Raw genomic sequence first — 18,395 nt, 5'->3', positions numbered from 1 at the left:
CACATTCCGGGTACTGTTGTGGGGTGGGGGGTGGGGGGGGCGGGGACAGCATTAGGAGATATACCTAATGCTAAATGACGAGCTAATGGGTGCAGGAAATCAACATGGCACATGGATACATATGTAACAAACCTGCACATTGTGCACATGTACCCTAAAACCTAAAGTATAATAAAAAAAAAAAAAAGAAAAAAAAAAAAAGAAATACCAAAGAAAATTCCTAAGGCTGAAAGCAAGTGATTCCAGATGGTAATTTAAATTCACATGAACAAACAAAGAGCACAGGTAAAGGTAATTACATCATTGTATAATATGCTATAAATGTATACTATTTTCTTCTTTTTATTTTCATGAATTTAAAACACAATTATATAAAATAATGTGCATAGTATGTATTGTTGGGCCTATAAAATATAAATGTAATATATGTATATAATATATTTGCCTATAACAGTACAAAAGAGGTAAATAAAAGCACAGCTTTAATGAGCTAAGAAAACAAAAAAATAAGATAAAGTTATAATTTAAAAAATATGCCGGGCGCGGTGGCTCACGCCTGTAATCCCAGCACTTTGGGAGGCCGAGGCGGGCGGATCACAAGGTCAAGAGATCGAGACCATCCTGGCTAACACAGTGAAACCCCGTCTCTACTAAAAATACAAAAAATTAGCCGGGCGAGATGGCGGGCGCCTGTAGTCCCAGCTACTCGGGAGGCTGAGGCAGGAGAATGGCGTGAACCCCGGGGGGCGGAGACTGCAGTGAGCCGAGATCGCGCCACTGCACTCCAGCCGGGGCGACAGCGAGACTCTGTCTCAAAAAAAAGAAAAAAAAAAAAAAAAAAAAAAATATACTGTTCGATTCATAACATTAATAGATGTAATATGTACAATAATAATACCATGAAAAGGGTAAAATGTAATAGAGCTATACAGACATAATACTTCTACATATTAAGAGAATTGGGAAAGTATAAATCTAAAGCTGATTCTGATAAGTTAAGATGTATTGTAGTTTCCCCTTATCTGTGGGGAATATGTTTCAAGACCCCCAATGAATACTTGAAACTGAATCTAATATTAAACCCTATATGTACTATAATATTTTTTCCTATACATACTTACCAAAGATAAAATTTAATTTATAAATCAAAGTAAGAAATTAACAACAACTAATAATAAAATAGAATAATTATAACAATATACTGTAATAAAATTTATGTGAATGTGTTCTCTCTCTTTCTCAAAGTATCTTATTTTGCTTTACCTATCTATTTTTGGACAATGGTTGACCGCAGGTAACTAAAACTGCAGAAAGATAAACTGTGGATAAGGGAGAACTACTCTATATAGTAAACTCTAGAGCAACCAGTAAAAGTAAACTAGAAAATAGAGTGCAAAATTATTAGTGAAATTAAAATGCTAGAAAGCAATAAAGAAGAAATAGAAAATTAATAAAAAAGAAACAGAAGGCATATAGAAAATAAAAAGTAAAATGTCAGACATAATTATAAATATATTAACAATAAATGTAAATGTTAGACAAATTCAAACAAAAGGCAAAGATTTTCAGACTGTATCAAAAAAGAAGTTCCAAATGTATGTTTTATGTGAGACACACTTTAGATTTCCAGACACAAATAGACTAAAATCAAAACAGTGGAAAAATATGTATCATGCAAATAGCAGCCATTGGAAAGCTGAAGCAGTTATACTGATATCAGGCAAACTAACTTGAAAATAACAACAAAAACTGTTACTAGAGATAAAGAATGACATTTTATAATAAAAGTTTTAGCCCATCAAGAATATGTAACAATTATAAACTTACATACACTTCATAACAGAGCACCAAGATATTGGGGGAACCTGCCCCCGATTTCACATAGGTTCTTTTTTATTTTCCCTAAGTGTCAGCCAGTTTGAGAAATAAAGGGACAGAGTACAAAAGAGAGAAATTTTAAAGCTGAGGATCCGGGGGAGACGTCATATGTCGGTAGATTCCGTGATGCCCCCTGAACCGTAAAACCAGCAAGTTTTTATTAGTGATTTTCAAAAGGGGAGGGAGTGTACGAATAGGGTGTGGGTCACAGAGATCACATGCTTCACAAGGTAATAGAATGTCACAAGGCAAATAGAGGCAGGGTGAGATCACAGGACCACAGGACCGGGGCAAAATTAAAATTGCCAATGAAGTTTCGGCATGCATTGTCATTGATAACATCTTATCAGGAGACAGGGTTTGAGAGCAGACAACCAGTCTGACCAAAATTTATTAGGGAGGAATTTCCTCATCCTAATAAGCCTGGGAACGCTATGGGAGGCTGGGGCTTAATTCGTCCCTACAGCTCGACCATAGAAGACGGCCGCATCCAAGGGGGCCATTTTAGAGGCCTACCCTCAGGGAGGCATTCTCTTTCTCAGGGATATTCCTTGCTGAGAAAAAGAGTTCAGCGATATTTCTCCCATTTGCTTTTGAAAGAAGAGAAATATGGCTCTGTTCCACATGGCTCACCAGCGGTCAGAGTTTAAGGTTATCTCTCTTGTTCCCTGAACATTGCTGTTATCTTGTTCTTTGTTCAAGGTGCCCAGATTTCATATTGTTCAAACACACATGCTCTACAAACAATTTGTGCAGTTAATGCAATCATCACAGAGTCCTGAGGCGACATACATCCTCCTCAGCTTAGGAAGATGATGAGATTAAGAGATTAAGGACAGGCATAGGAAATCACAAGGGTATTGATTGGGGAAGTGATAAGTGTCCATGAAATCTTCACAATTTATGTTCTGAGATTGCAGTAAAGACAGGCATAAGAAATTATAAAAGTATTAATTTGGGGATCTAATAAATGTCCATGAAATCTTCACAATCCACGTTCTTCTGCCATGGCTTCAGCTGGTCCCTCCCTTCAGGGTCCCTGACTTCCTGCAACACCAAAATACATGAAGCAAAAACATAAAAATGAAGGTAGGGGAAGACAATATAATAAGAATATCTGAAGACTTCAATATCCTACTTTTAATAATAGAGGAAACATCTAGACATAAGGTCAACAAGGAGACAGAAGACTTGAAAAATGCTACAAAACAAATAGACCTAACAAACATCTCTGGAACAACCCACCCAACAACAGCAAAATATGCATTCTTCTCATGTGCACATGGAACATTCTCCAGGATAAACCATTTAGTAAGTCATTAAACAAACTTCAATAAGCGTAAAAGCATAAAATGATACAAAGTATGTTCTTTGATCAAAATAGAATGGGATTGATTTTTTTAATGAGAAAACTTGGGGAAATTTAACTATGTAGAAATTAAACAACACATTCATAAACAAGCGGTTAAAGAATAAATGAAAATTAAAATCAGAAAATACTTTTATATCTATGAAAATGAAGGTACTACCTATTAAAACTTATGGGACATAGTCAAAGCAGGGCTTACAGGGGAATTTATGGCTGCAAATCCTAAATTAAGAAAAAATAAAGATTTCAAATCAATAATCTAAACTTCTACTTTTAGACATTTGTAAAAGAAGAGAAAACTAAACTTAAAGCAACAAAAAAAGTAATTATTAAAGTAGAAATAAATGAAATAGAGAATAGAAAACATTAAAGAAAATTAATTAAATCAAAACCTAGTTCTTTAAGAAGATCAACAAAATTGACAAAGTTTTAGCTAGTTTGATCAAGCAAAAACATAAAAGGTTCAAATTGCTAGAATCAGATATAAAAAAGAACTTTATTACCAACATTAAAAATAAAAAGTATTATAAAAGAACACTATAAACAACTGCCTGTCAACAAATTAGATAACTTAGATGAAATGGGCAAATTCCTAAAAACACACAAGCTACTTTCTGCAAACTGACACAAGAAGAAACATACAATCTGAATAGGCATACACATCTGAAGAAATTGAAACAGTAATCAAAAGAACTACTCACACAAAAAAGCTAAGGCCCAGATTGCCTCACCTCTGAATTCTATTAACAATCAAAGAAGAACTAGTACGAATCTTCAGAAGTTCTTGCAAAAATGGAAATGAGGGGAAACTTCCCAACTCATTCTATGAGACCGGTATTACCCTGATACCAAAAGCAGCCTAGGATGACACAAAGGAAAAACAAAAAAACAAAAAAAAAACAAAAACAAACAAACAAACAAACAAAAACAAACAAACAAACAAAAAACACTACAGACCAATATCTCTTGTTGAATATAGACTCAAAAATCTTCAACAATGTAGTACCCAATACAGTTGGCAACATGTAAAAAGAAATAAATACCATAACCAAGTTGGATTTATTCCAGGGATGTAGGCTGCTTTAGTATCTGAAGATCAATTAATGTAATAATCATATCAATAGAATAAAAAACAAAAACGACATGATCACATCAATAGACACAGAAAATGAATTTGACAAAATTCAACAAAACTTATACTTTCAAAATTACAAAACTTTGACAAATTTAAAGATCTAAATATTGAAAAAGCATCCTACATTCATTTCTCAGAAGACTTAACATTGTTAAAATGGCAATATTCCTTATACTGATCTACAATTTCAACATAATCCTTATCAGAATCCCAACTGAGTTATATTTAGAAATTGACAAGGTGGTTCTAAAATTCATATGGAATTGTATAGATTCAAGATAGCCAAAACAATTTTACAGTGAAAAAGGAAGTAGGAGGACTCACACTTCCCAATTTCTCAGCTTACTACAAAACAAATGTAATCAAGACAGTATGGTAGTAGTAGAAAGATAGGCATATAGATCAATGGAATATTATAGAATTGAGAGAAAAGGAATAAACTGATACATCTATGGTCAACTGATTTTTGACAAGAGTGCCAAGACCATTTAATGGAGAAAGAATAATCTTTTCAACAAGTGGTGTTGGAACAAATGGATAGCCACATGCAAAAGAATTAGGTTGGAACTCAAAATGGATCAAAGGCCTAAATGCAAGAGCCAAATCTATAAAACTCTTAGAAGAAAACATAAGAGTAAATCTTCATGACCTTGGATTTGGCAAAGGATTTGCCAAATGGATAAACTGGACTTTATCAAAATTTAAGATTTTGTGTTTCAAAGGACATCACTAAGAAAGTGGAAAGACAAAGCAGAGAATGAAAAACAATTTTGAACCATATATCTGATAAGTGACATGTATCTAGAATATATAAAGAACTCTTACAAATCAACAATAAAAGGACAAATAAGCCAATTAAAATGAGCAAAGTACCTGAGTAGACATTTCTCTACAGATACATAAATGGCCAATAAACACATGAAAAGATACTAAACATTGTTAGTCACCTGGGAAATGCAAATCAAAACCACAATGAGATATCACTTCCTGTCTACTAGGATGTATAGAATGAAAAACTCAGATAACAAAGAAGTGTGAGCAAGGATATAGAGAAATTAGAACTTTTTTACATTGCTGGTAGGAATGCAAAATTGTGCAGCCACCTTGGAAAACAGTCTGACAGCTTCTCAAATAATTAAAGATAAAGTTATCATATGACTCAGTAATTCCAGTCCTAGGTACATAGCCAAAAGAAATAAAAATATGTACCCAGACAGAAACTTGTATACAAATGCTACAGCAGCATTATTCATGATAGTTGAAAGGTAGAAACAACTCAAATGTCCATCAGCTCAACAGATAAGAAAAGGTGGTATATCCATACTATGGAATATTATTCAACCATAAAAAGAAATGAAATACTGATCCATGCTTCAACATAAAAAACCTTGAAAACATTATGCTAAGTGAAATAAGTCAGTCAAAAAAGATTACCAGCCGGGCGCGGTGGCTCATGCTTGTAATCCCAGCACTTTGGGAGGCTGAGGTGGGCGGATCACGAGGTCAGGAGATCGAGACCATGGTGAAACCCCGTCTCTACTAAAAATACAAAAAATTAGCCGGGCATGGTGGCGGGTGCCTGTAGTCCCAGCTACTCGGAGAGGCTGAGGCAGGAGAATGGCGTGAACCCGGGAGGCGGAGCTTGCAGTGAGCCGAGATTGCGCCACTGCACTCCAGCCTGGGGGACAGAGCGAGACTCCGTCTCAAAAAAAAAAAAGATTACCTGTTATATGATCCCATTCATGTGGAATGCTATAATCAAGAACTCTATGGAGACAGAGAGTAGATTAATGATTGCTTAGAGATGTGAAGTGGGATGCAGTGGATAGGTAGACAATAGTTAAAGGGTATGTGATTTCTTTTTGACGTGATCAAAATGTTCTAAATTTGGCTGTGGTGATGGATGTACATATCTGTGAATGCACCAAAATTGTTTAACTGTAAATTTTAAATGGGTGAATTGTATAGTACATAAACTATATTTTTTATAAAGATGATTTTAAAAAGACAGAAAGAATGAATAACTGAGTAAATGAAGATACTTGGAGATGAACATAAGTTCAACCCCTCAACAAATAGCACAAAATCTGAATTAATATGATATGCATAAATGAGGTATTTTATTGTCATTGCAAAGCCATGAATAAACAACTGCTGTTGACCCGTGAACAACACATGCTTGAACTGCACAGGTCCACTTATATGCACATTTTTTTCAATAAAAGATACATGGCGTGCGCCTGCCTCTTCTGCCTCCTCTTCCACCTCCTCTACTCCTTCCTCCTCTGCCACGCCTGATACAGCAAGACCAATGCCTCCTCTTTCTCCTCCTCCTCAGCCTACATAAGGTGAAAACAAGGATGAAAATCTTTTTGAGTATCCACTTCCACTTAACAAATAGTAAATATATTCCCTCTTCCTTATAACTTTCTTAATAATATTTTCTTTTAACTAGATTACTGTAGGAATACAGAATATAATACATATAACATACGAAATATGTTTTAAGTTACTGTTTATGTTATCTGAAAGGCTTCCAGTCAACAGTAGGGTATTAGTGGTTAAGTTTTTTGGAAGTCAAAAGTTATACATGGATTTTTGAGGCTGGGTGCAGTGGCTCACACCTGTAATTCTAGCACTTTGGGAGGCCGAAGTGGGCAGATTGCCTGAGTTCAGGAGTTCGAGACCAGCCTGGGCAACATGGCAAAACCCCATCTCTGCTAAAAATACAAAACAATAGCCAGGCATGGTAGCACACACGCTTGTAGTCCCAGTTACTCAGGAGGCTGTGGCACAAGAATCGCTTGAACCCGGGAGGCAGAGGCTGCACTGAGCCAAGATTGCACCACCACACTCCAGCCTGGGTGACCAAGCAAGATTCCATCTCAAAAAAAAAAAAAAAAAATGTTACACGTGAATTTTTGACCACACAGAGGGTCGGTGTCCCTAACTCCCATGTTGTTTAAAAGTCAACCATACAAATCAATTTAACACCAATTACCGAAATTCCTAGAGAGAAAAGTTCTAAAAATGGATCTGAAGCTGGTTTGGGTGATTAGAAAACAGTTTCTTAATTAAGAAAATGTGGCACATATACACTATGGAATACTATGCAGCCATAAAAAAGGATGAGTTCAAGTCCTTTGCAGGGACATGGATGCAGCTGGAAACCATCATTCTGAGCAAACTATCACAAGGACAGAAAACCAAACACCACATGTTCTCACTCATAGGTGGGAATTGAACAATGAGAATACTTGGACACAGGGTGGGGAACATCACACCCCAGGGCCTGTTGTGGGGTGGGGGGCTAGAGGAGGGATAGCATTAGGAGAAATACCTAATGTAAATGATGAGTTAATGGGTGCAGCAAACCAACATGGCACATGTATACCTATGTAGCAAACCTGCACGTTGTGCAGATGTATCCTAGAACTTAGAGTATAATAAAAAAATAAAAACAAGGAAAACAGTTTCAAGAGCTGATGAGTGTTAAAATAATAAACTCATGGGTCAAAAATGCATTAGAAGTGTGTGTTTTCTGAGTGGTCAAATGGCCACTGAGCAAATCTGAAGACAATAACAAATGAGGCACAAAAACAAAAAATGAGGAAATTAGAGCAATTTACATAGAGTCTGCCAGAGAGTTGGTCTAAGCCAGTGGTTTTTACCCTGGCTGCCCATTGGAATTACCAGGGGGGCTTTTATGTCAGAATCTCTGGAGGTGGATCCTGAGTCTTGGCATTTTTAAAGTTTCCTGTGTGAGTCTAATGGACTGCCAGAGTAGAAAACTACTGGAGTAGGCCAAGAAAAATTGGATATGACTAAAAGAGAAGGGACCAAGAGAGGATTGCTCACCTGAGGTTTGGTCCAGTTAGGTCCTTTGGTGCACCCTGGAGATTGTGGGAGGTGGAGTTATAATTCCACACCTGTGTGTGGAAGGTGGCGTTATAATTAAGCCTAAGATGTCAAATCTAAAAGGGCCTTTAGTAATTATCAAGTCTAATTCCTGCCTCCCACCCCCACCCCTTTACCCGGTGTGAATGAGACCCTGATGTCTAGAGAAGGGAAAGGACTTTCCCAAGATCACAATGAGTCACTGGCACAGCCCAGGTCTTCTGACTTCAAATTAGTGCCCTTTACCATGCCTCACTGCCTTCCTGCTTCACAGTCTGAAAATAGGTTTAGGAGGCAGGCAGTTCTTAAATGGCCTATTAATGCGTTCAGGCCTTTTCCCAACTCTCTTTCCAAACCTGCCTGAGGGCTTCAAATCTTTATCTTAAATAGTGCTCTTTCGAAGCTACATTACATAATCAGTTCAGCAATAAACCTTTCAAGTTATATGACTTTTAGTTAAAGCAAATCTTTTGGCCTTGTTTTCCTGCCAAGACTCATGACTCCTGCCTGTCTCATCCAATGAGCATAACAATAAATCTCCTTTGCTGAATGCCAACAGCAGGCTGGACATTGTAAGCCACTTAGGACTTGGAAGCTGGTGAAGGAGGTATAGCTTGAGTCCAGTGCCATCTTTTTTTATCCTGAGTTTTTGACCCTTATGAAGACCATAAACAACTTCCACTCAACACCTAACAATCCACACAAAGTCTACGATTTCCATGTTTGCAGGAAGTTCTTTCAAATTCCTTTATCAGCCATCTGAGATTCTCTCTTTGCATTTCCAAACTTAATTTCCTACTTTCCTAATACGTAGCAATTTGTGCTATTTTATATGTAAGTTAGTGTCTACTATAAGTTTAATTTAATTCCTTGGTGAGCTGGCCAAAGTCTTCCTGTTTGTGTGACAAGTGCCTTCATTACCCATGTCTTTGTCCGTCCTTTCTCAGGGTAGATTACTGCTGCTCCAGGTCACAATTGCCTCCACCATTCAGTTCACAATTTCCTCTCCTATCCTTGAGGAGAGCTGAACCTGATATACAAAGAGTAGTGTATTTGCTTGTCTTGACCTCATTTTTTTCACTCTTAGAATCAGAATCCACATTTCAGAGAGTAGACAAAGCTTTATAGCCAGCCCTAGGTTATCCCTCGCCCAGCAGTAGTGCTCCAGGGTAGAATGGGGAAGAAATGGATGAAACTTCGGACTTTACTGTCTCACTACTTTAGCTCTGGGGATTTCAGACAGTATCCAGAAATATTTTCCCTAGTTCTATCCTGATTGTTTTGTTAGGCATCCAGGTGCCCAATGATGTTTCAGAAAAATCAACTCTGACAGTTGAGAATGTCCTCAGCCCACAGCATGCAAGCACACTTAGGAGATGAGTCATAAATGATTGACTGCCCCAGAGTCTTCTTTCCAGAATACCCAGGGGAGAGAAAAGGAGGTACAGGACATGGACGTGAGACCCCACTGGGGGAAGGCCAGGGCAGTTTACACGCTACAACAGGATGCAAGGGATTCCTATTGCCCACTGCTGTAACCCTCCCAGCTCACCATTTTGTCCAATGATTTAGGCCTGAGAAGAGAGCAACATTTTGTAATTCTCTGGCAGTGGACAGTGACATGTAAGAATTCCCCAAATATACTTTGCCCCAAACACAGCTTCTGGTACCACTTTGCTACTGCAATAGCCAAAGTATTTTTGTGGCCTAGAAGACAGTATCTGCCCCCAACCACCACACACACACACATCCATCTTACCCTTGCCTAACTGTCACCATGTGGTGGCTAGGATGGCTGAAGCTTGTATTCCAAGTAGAAAATGTATTTGATTGGATGGAAACCTCCATGGTAGACTGAGAACTTTGGATGCAGAAGGGAAGGCTGCCAGGCCAGAGGTGTCAACCTTGTGCAGTTCAACCCTAGACATGCCAAGCAGCTACCCAGGATGGGCCTCTCCCTGCAGGCACCATGAGCACCAAGATGGTAGCTCCCTTTTCACAGCCATATCCTCTAGGGTTCTAGGGCTCTAGGGTATAATGTATTGGTTCCTATCCCTATTCTTCCAAAGGCTGCTTGCAGGGAAGGCTGTGAGGTTGATGCTAAATGATAGTTTAATTAAGGTCATGTAGAGAGAATCTTGGTTAGCCCTGGCCTGACTGAACCTGATACTGACTGATTTACTGTGTGATTGTGAACAAATTATTTTCCTTCTCTGGGCCTCAGTTTCCTGAAAAACAAAGGAGTTGGAGTAAATAAAAACCACTGATTTAGGTTTGTTTTAGGCAACAATTCCTTCAAAAAACAATTCCTTTAAAAAAATGCCCAATATACAAATCCAAAAAACAAACAAACAAACAAAAACAAACAACAAAAATCAGAGGAAAGGATGGCAGGGATAGTAGCAGTTAACGGGAGGAGATTCTACCCTGGAGCCCTACTTGATTATTATATTCACAAGCACAACCAACACCATGGTAGCCCTAAAGCACCTTGGGAGAATAAAATTTGGAAACTTCTGATCTAAATAGCCCTGAAGTTCCTACACAAATAAGATGTTATTATAGTGAACAGTGGTGGGGAAAATTGGGTGCTTGGGAATAGGGAAGAAGAAAGAGGCCCAGGCTAAGGGTGTCTAAGATCACCCTCTTCAGTCTTTCACAGAAAATAATAATAATAATAATAATCCAAGGACATTGGTGGATTTCTAGGAGATGAATGAAGTCAAGAAAGTGGTCTTCCTCCCTCAAACCCTACCTTTAAGAATAAGGATGAAAGGAAGGAGTTGGGGGGCATGAGCTCTAAGTGGAAATGATGTAGCCAGCAGCAGGAACCAAAGGTTCTACAGTCCTCATCTGATTCCAGCCCTGACTTGCTGTGCAACCTTTGTCAAGTAAATATCTCTCCTTCTCTGGACCTGTTTCTGCCTTTCTGACACTAGAAGGGAAAAACTAATTAACTTCATGGGCAGGCTCAGGCAACTCGGATGAAAATGCTGACAGTTGCAGCAGAAAGGCTTTCCTTTGTCTTTGTTCCCTGACCCATGTTTGAACCCCTTAGCATCTTGCCTCCCTCAAACAGCCCTGTGCAGTTTCATCAATTATTTTTTTCTGGGCCCTTTCCAGAGCTCATAGGCAAAATATATGAACAGGCCCTAGACCCTGTTCATTAGAGACATGAAGTAGAAATCAAGCTGAAATAATAGAAAGGACACATTTCCACAATAGGTGAGGCAAAGTCCTCAAAATGAATGAGCTTGTGACTTAGAAAGGCAATCAGCTAAACATTTTGAGTATTGCCAAAGGGCCACTGTGAGAAGGACCCCAGGATAACAAGGGTAGGGCATTTTAAGGCACCTTGGACAATGCAGGAAAATCAAACCAGATTCCTCTTTACCCTTAGATCTAGAACTCAGAGGGGCAATAACAAATCTGCTTCCCACAGATTTCCCTTACACTTTGGTCCCACAAGGAAACAGCACATGCAAATTAGGAGAATTAAAGAAGGGTTTAGTAAAGAGACTAATTACAAAGTTGTGAGTGGTGTGTAAAAGAACCACAAGGCATGGTGAAGTACTCACAGTGGGCTTTGTCACCACTCTTAAGCCTGGCGGGCTGGGAAGAGGCAGTTACTGAAATTTAGAAAGCAAGATTCCTGTGGAGCAGGCTGTCTTGAGAGACACTGTAATCTTTGGTTGAAAGGATCAGCCAGCTCAAGGTAACACAACAGGGAGGGAGCTGGGAGAGTAAAGACCCCGAATTTACTCTCCTCGCATCCTCCTATTTCCTGCCAGGGCTTTCCACGAGCAAACCAAACTGGAAGCCAGAGGGCACTGGAACCTGTTAAAGTACAAGTCAGCCTCCTGAGTCAGAGAGCAGATTGGAGGAGGGTGAACAGTAGATCTGAAGAAGCAAAAAGAAGCTAGCTAGCCCAGTTTGGCTAATTAATGCAGCTCCTCACACCACCCTTCCTCTACAACAAAATACATCATAGTTCTCTCATCTCTATTCTTATATTTTAGATCCAAATCTCTAACTCCAGAGACTTTCGGCTCTAGCATTCAACCTTTGGTCTCGGAAGCTTCTAAGATTAGAAATTTCCAGACAACTTTGACTCTAGAATTCTACTGCTCCAGAATCCTTTTAGATATCTTTGTCCTGAGAACCCAATTGACTGAAATACTCTTTCCTTATCAATTTATCCAGAGTATAGGCAGCATAGATGAGTTGCTTCAGCTTCCGGGAAGGCGTTGAGTCTCTTGCTCCTATGTACACCATGCAGGCAAGCTGTTGTCGCTCTATAAGCAATAATGAAAGATGTGTCATAGAGACTGGCATTTCTCACTGACCAGACAAGCAAGGCAGAGTGGGAGGCAGAGGAGATTTAGAGAAGCAGAGTGAAATGCTGATCTGGCTAAATGGAATGACCTCTACCCGAGTGCTAGATGAGACAGGAAAGGGGCCAGAGACAACATCTAAAGCCTCGCCTTGACCTCCTATATGGCTCACCCGAGGCAAAAGTTTACATTCTCAATTCCTCATGCAGACAATTTCCACCAAAATGTCTCCACTTTTCCCATGACAGGTAGATGCCACAGGGGCAATAGCACTGAATTTGGCATCAAAATAAAGATCTGGGTTCCAGTGTCTGCTTAATACTTGTTGTGTGAACTCAGGCCATTCTTTACACTTTGTCTTTTAGTTCACCTGTGTAATAGAAATAATAGCCTTATTCCTGCCTCCATTCGCAAGGTGGCTTCTGAGGACCCAGTGAGATCATGGATGGAAAACCAGCAGCTTACACACTATAAAATTCTGGGTCCAGAGTGCCTCCATACTGAGTAAGTGATATATGCAAGAGTGAGTGATGTAATGTGTATGAGTGAGAGACTTTCAGCATGTCCCTGTGTGTAAACAAAACTATAACAATGGCAGTTTCACAAGGTTCAGCCTATTATGTAAGTGTGTAAGAGTGAGAATATATGAGTGAGTTGTATGTGAACAAGCCAAGGCACATATTATGAGTAAATTAATTATGTGTTCAAGCACATGTGTATTTTTGTGTGAATTGTATGTGGAATCAAATGTGTATGTTTTTCATAGAACATGTGTGAACATGAGTCTACATGAGCATGCAAGTGAATATAAGTATTTAGAAGAAAGAATGAGATTGAGTGCAAATTCAAGTGTGTGTGCATGTGTGTGTGTGTGAGACAGAGAGAGAGCAATAGTGAGCAAGACAGAGAGAGATTGAACACAGAGAACATACCAAGCTTTTGGACTCTGTGCTAGTGAAAAATAAATGCCCTCCCCTCAACTCATAATTTTCCCAAAAAACAAGGTTTCCAAGCAGAAATTTTCCACTCAGCCTTTCCACCCCAAAAGGGGGCCTTTTTATTTATTTATTTTCTCTTTTTGCTTTGAGCCTTACGCCTAGCCATTCTGGGCTGAGGAGAGGAGTAAGTGCCTAGTTCTACTCAGAGAATAATTGGGAACATTTTGCTACACACAGGAAACTGGAAAATGACTGGCGTGCAGGGCCGAAACTTAGTTCGGGTTGTAGCCAGCAAGACAAAGGACCCCTCAGCTACTTTATTTGTTCTCTTTAAAAGTAGCCCTAAGTGACTGAAATATCGCTCACCACCACAAGCAGTATGAAATTTCACCACCAGTTGGAGTCACGTAACTGTCTCCATGGCAACCAAAGCCCATAAACATGTAGTATCACTGTTGGCTGGTTACATAGCAGTGGTTTTAGTGTCCCCACCACCCCTCCTCTTCAGCCCTTTCTTGATTGTTTTCTCTTTTTGTCCCCCTCCTCCTATTTTTCTTTCCAGTCCAAATCAGGAAAATTAATTATTGAGTAAAATAAGTGGAAACCGAAGCTCTTCAAGCAATGGGCGCATGTGAGACATATCTGCTGAAGAGCAGTGTAGGTGCTCAGCTTGCCTACATGCTGGCTTACACTAGGGAAATTATTGCTTCCCACAACTGTACTACAACCCACAGACACATATACCCTGTAGTAGCTACTGTTGAAAAGAAATCAGATGGGCTAAAGAGAAAGCAGGTAGAGGGTCCAAGAGAAACGTTGAAAATTCGGTCTCCTATGAGCTTATTTCTTTGAACAGTTTTTAGGAGTCCTAGGGCAGCAGCATCATGGTGGAGATGATGATAGAAAATGTTTCTGAGTTGAGAAAATGAGGTTTGGGAAAATGGGGATGAAATCTTCCTTTGGCAGGATCTCTACTTTTTCCAGAGCTTGGGGCTGAACTGTGTGCCACCCTCATCAACAGGTAAGATTTGAGATCAAAAGTGCAACATCAGTCATCAGGATGCATAGATTTTAAGCCCTTAGTCAATCTCTTAGCAGCTGTATGATCATAATTAACAGAAACACAGCGTTTCATGCCTGAACAGGCATGTTTCAATCCCCTTGTTAAACACTTGATGGGGGAGATCACTCTCAGAACACTTGAGAATGATGGGGAGATCTTTGCCTATGAACATGGCCCATTTCATCCATGGACTGCTCTGAGATAAAATTATTCTTTGTATTGAGTGACATTTTTACTCCCTGTGGAGTCTATCCACAGGTCTTTGTTCTGTCTCCTGGGGTTCCCCAGCCCCTAGCTGTTCTCTTTACCTGTGAGAAGTACTTCAGATACCTTCCAGATGCCATATCTCCATTAGTCTTCTCTTCTTCCAGCCAAACAGTCTCATTTCCTTCAATTGTTCCTCACGGGTCTTTGGGATCTCACTCTTCAGCATGCTTATTCCCCTTTGTGTGAGTTCCTAATTTTCTGTGTCTCCATTAAAGTGTGGAATTCAGAGCTTGACACAGTCTTCTAGGTGATGTCTGACAATTAACCATGTCATAAATTCTAGGAATGTCACTGCAGTCAAGAGTGGGAAGAGGAATGAAGTATAAAAAGGGAAAGGGGTCTCTTCTGTGTTACTTTTCCAGGCTGAGTCTCCCTAACCCTGAAAACTGGGCATTAAATGCTTTGAACTGCCATTCTAAGTCTAACCTGCAGCCCTCCGCTTCATAGCAACTGCTTTCCCACGATTATATGCCTGCCAGTGCCTCACCCCTAGCATAATTGGCACCTGGGTATGGATGTACATAGGTAGCCTCCATGGCAACTCCCCAGAAATATTGTTCTCACTGATAGCAGGACCTTTATCCTCCTAGGGCCCTAATGTATTTTGCTCACAACCAGAGCCTCCCCCTTGCCCTGCGCTGGCCCAAAAATTCCTATCTGAGTTCTTCTGCAGTTGGTGCTCTGAGTTTACTTAGAAGCTGTCCTTCTGCCAGGAACAATGTCAGAGCCAGTGTAGAGTGTCAGGGTGCCAGCTATAGTGAAAGAAGCGAAAAGAGGGTAACTTTTGAGTCTTATCCATTCTTTCCTGACAGTAGTGTTTCCAGAATCTCCATATAAGGGGACTTAGGGAAGGCAAGAAGAAGTGGAACTAAGAGGTTTATCTTTAAGCTGCGTTTACCTGGAGAAGTACATCGATTTTATGTACAATTTACGTGTATTTGGGGTGTCTTTGGAAGGCTGATGGAGATTATGAAGGGGGATTAAGGGCCTTCTCAAACCTACCACTCCTTTGGCTCAGATTTCTCTCTCTTTAGAGCTCTGGATATATACATGCTATCAATACATTGGTGTTGGTGAGGAAATAAAGAGATGAAATAGGCTTCAGCTGAGTCTTGGTTACCTCATCTGCAAAATGGAAATAATTCTCCCCACCTATCCCAGGCCTATCAAAAAGGTGAAAATAAAGTATGGAAAAGTGTTCAACCACGTATAAAATTTTACATAAATATAAATAATTGAATTAATGATGACCATCATCACCAATCCAAATTCACAGTCTGCCAATGACGAGGATAGTCAGGTTAAAAGGAGCCTAAAGAGTCTTTCAGGAACTCTTAAAAGGGCCCTATCTTCAGGAACACACAACATGGAGTTGAGAAAAAAAAAAAAAGATAATGGCAGTTTTGTCAGCTGTGCCCAGTTGTCAAAGTTTCGTGGTGCAAGAGATAATATGAGGCTGTGAGGAAGTTTGGAGTTTGGCTGGTGTCACCAAGACTATCCCACTTCTTGTGCACAAGCCAGAAAGACTGAGCAAAAAGTTGAGAATGTTCATGAAAATATCAGGAGCCATCAACTCCAGCAGGAATGAAGTTGGGCCAATCAAAGGTTGATACTTAAGAAAACTATCATTCTTTGAGTACCTAAACTGTGTGCCAGATATGGTATTAAATGATTTTACTTATCTTACTTAATCCTCACAGTCCACTGGCCACTCCTTCACTGTCCCCTATCCAAGGTAGGTATAATCATCCTAATTCACAGAGATGAAAATGGAGAAGTAGAAGTGACTTGCTCAAGTTCACATGGTTATCAGTGACAGAGATGGTATTCAGTCCCAAGAGTATCTGCCTCTGGAGGGGATTACCTTCTGTTTTTGAAGCAGTAAACTTCTCTTAAGTCTATGCAATGGCCCTAGGCTCCACCCCTCACATCTGAAAGCCATCTTGCTGAGGTGTGCTATCAGGCATGGGAATTAATGCTAGTCTGGCAGGAGAGTGAAATCCATCCCCACTAATGTGGCCCACAGCATCAACAACACCTATCACCCTGTCGTTGACTTACTGTGTAATGTTAGGCAAATCTTTTCCCATTCTCTGGGCCTCGGTTTTCTCATCTCATCTGTAAAAGCAGTTGTGGTGAAGGCTAAATGAGATCACTTAGCACCATGCTTGGCATATCATAGGAGTTTAATTGGTGGTAGCTTAGGAGAAGGATGGGCTGGGACTTGCAAGGTCCAGAGAGACAACTTCAAGGTAGTAAATTCAGTTCCTTTAACAAGCTTTAGTTGAACGCTTCTTCTCAGTCATATATTTTGTTAACACTGGGCCAGATGTTGGGATTTCAACAATACATAATGTGGGCCTTGCTGTGTAGAAACTCTTAGGAGTTTCTAAGAAAATCAGGATGAGGAGAAAGTCTAAGAATAGGACAGGAGAGAAAAGCACCAACAGCAACCCTAATCTCACCTTGAGAAGGCAGTGACTGAATCAGGGCCCTGGGGGAGAGAGCTAAGAAAGCTTGAGGAGGTATCAAAAGTGACTGCCAGAAGCCAGGGGTTGGCTTTAAGAGCAGCAGAGACAATGGCACTGAGAACTCATTACAATGGTCCATAAGACCTTTCATGATTTCCCCCACCGCCTCCCTGGCCACATCTCCTACTGCTCTGTGCCTTGCTCACTCACTCCAGCCACTCTGGCTTCTTTGTTATTCCTGTGATAATCCAGATACAGTATGACCTTTGCACTTGCCATTCCTTCTTCCCTCATATATTCACATGGCTTGATCTCACTGACTTCTGGTCTTCCTTGGCCATCCTACCTAAAATTACGTCTACCAGTCTGCTCTGCTTTATTTTTCTCCTGCTTAGCACTTACCACTCTCTAACAAAATATGTATTTTACTTATTCTTCTTGTTTCTGCCTTCCTCACTAAAATGTAAGCACCAGGGATTATTTTCTAATTTCTCCAACAAACATATCCCCAGTGGCTAAGACAGTATCCTGTACACAGTTGGTGCTCAACAAATACTTTTTGAGTGAATGAGTGAATAGAGAATGTTTACTAAATGTGGAATGAATCCATGAATATATCATTTACTACATTGTAAGGAGTCTGGGCCCCTTCGAGACTGATTAAAGATATGGACCTTGTCTGCAAAATAATGCATGTAACTGTGCATAAGATGCAATGGGATTCTCTTTCCTCTGAATACCCCAGCCATGAACTCTCAGCTTAAGAATCTCTGACTTTGCACAAGTCTCTAAATTTATGACTAACAAAAACAAGGGCCCAGAAAAGAGCAAGGTGTTAATCTCAGTCTTCAGTAGTGAAAGATTCAGCAGAGAAGAGAAAATTTTCTATGGAAGGAAGAATGCCTTACAAATCCACAGCCTGATTTTGTACGGTTTTAAAAACACCTTGTTCCTGAATAGGCAGTTAACATAAAGAAAGGAAAAAAAAGTCACTACTTTTAGAAATCCAACATTATCAAAATCACACCAAATTCACAAGGCAT

The sequence above is a fragment of the Hylobates moloch genome, unplaced genomic scaffold (assembly GCF_009828535.3).
Source record: "Hylobates moloch isolate HMO894 unplaced genomic scaffold, HMol_V3 SCAFFOLD_7, whole genome shotgun sequence".
In the NCBI taxonomy this organism is placed as follows: Eukaryota; Metazoa; Chordata; class Mammalia; order Primates; family Hylobatidae; genus Hylobates; species Hylobates moloch.
The sequence above is the reverse complement of the archived record's forward strand: the minus strand, read 5'-3'. Positions refer to the sequence as shown.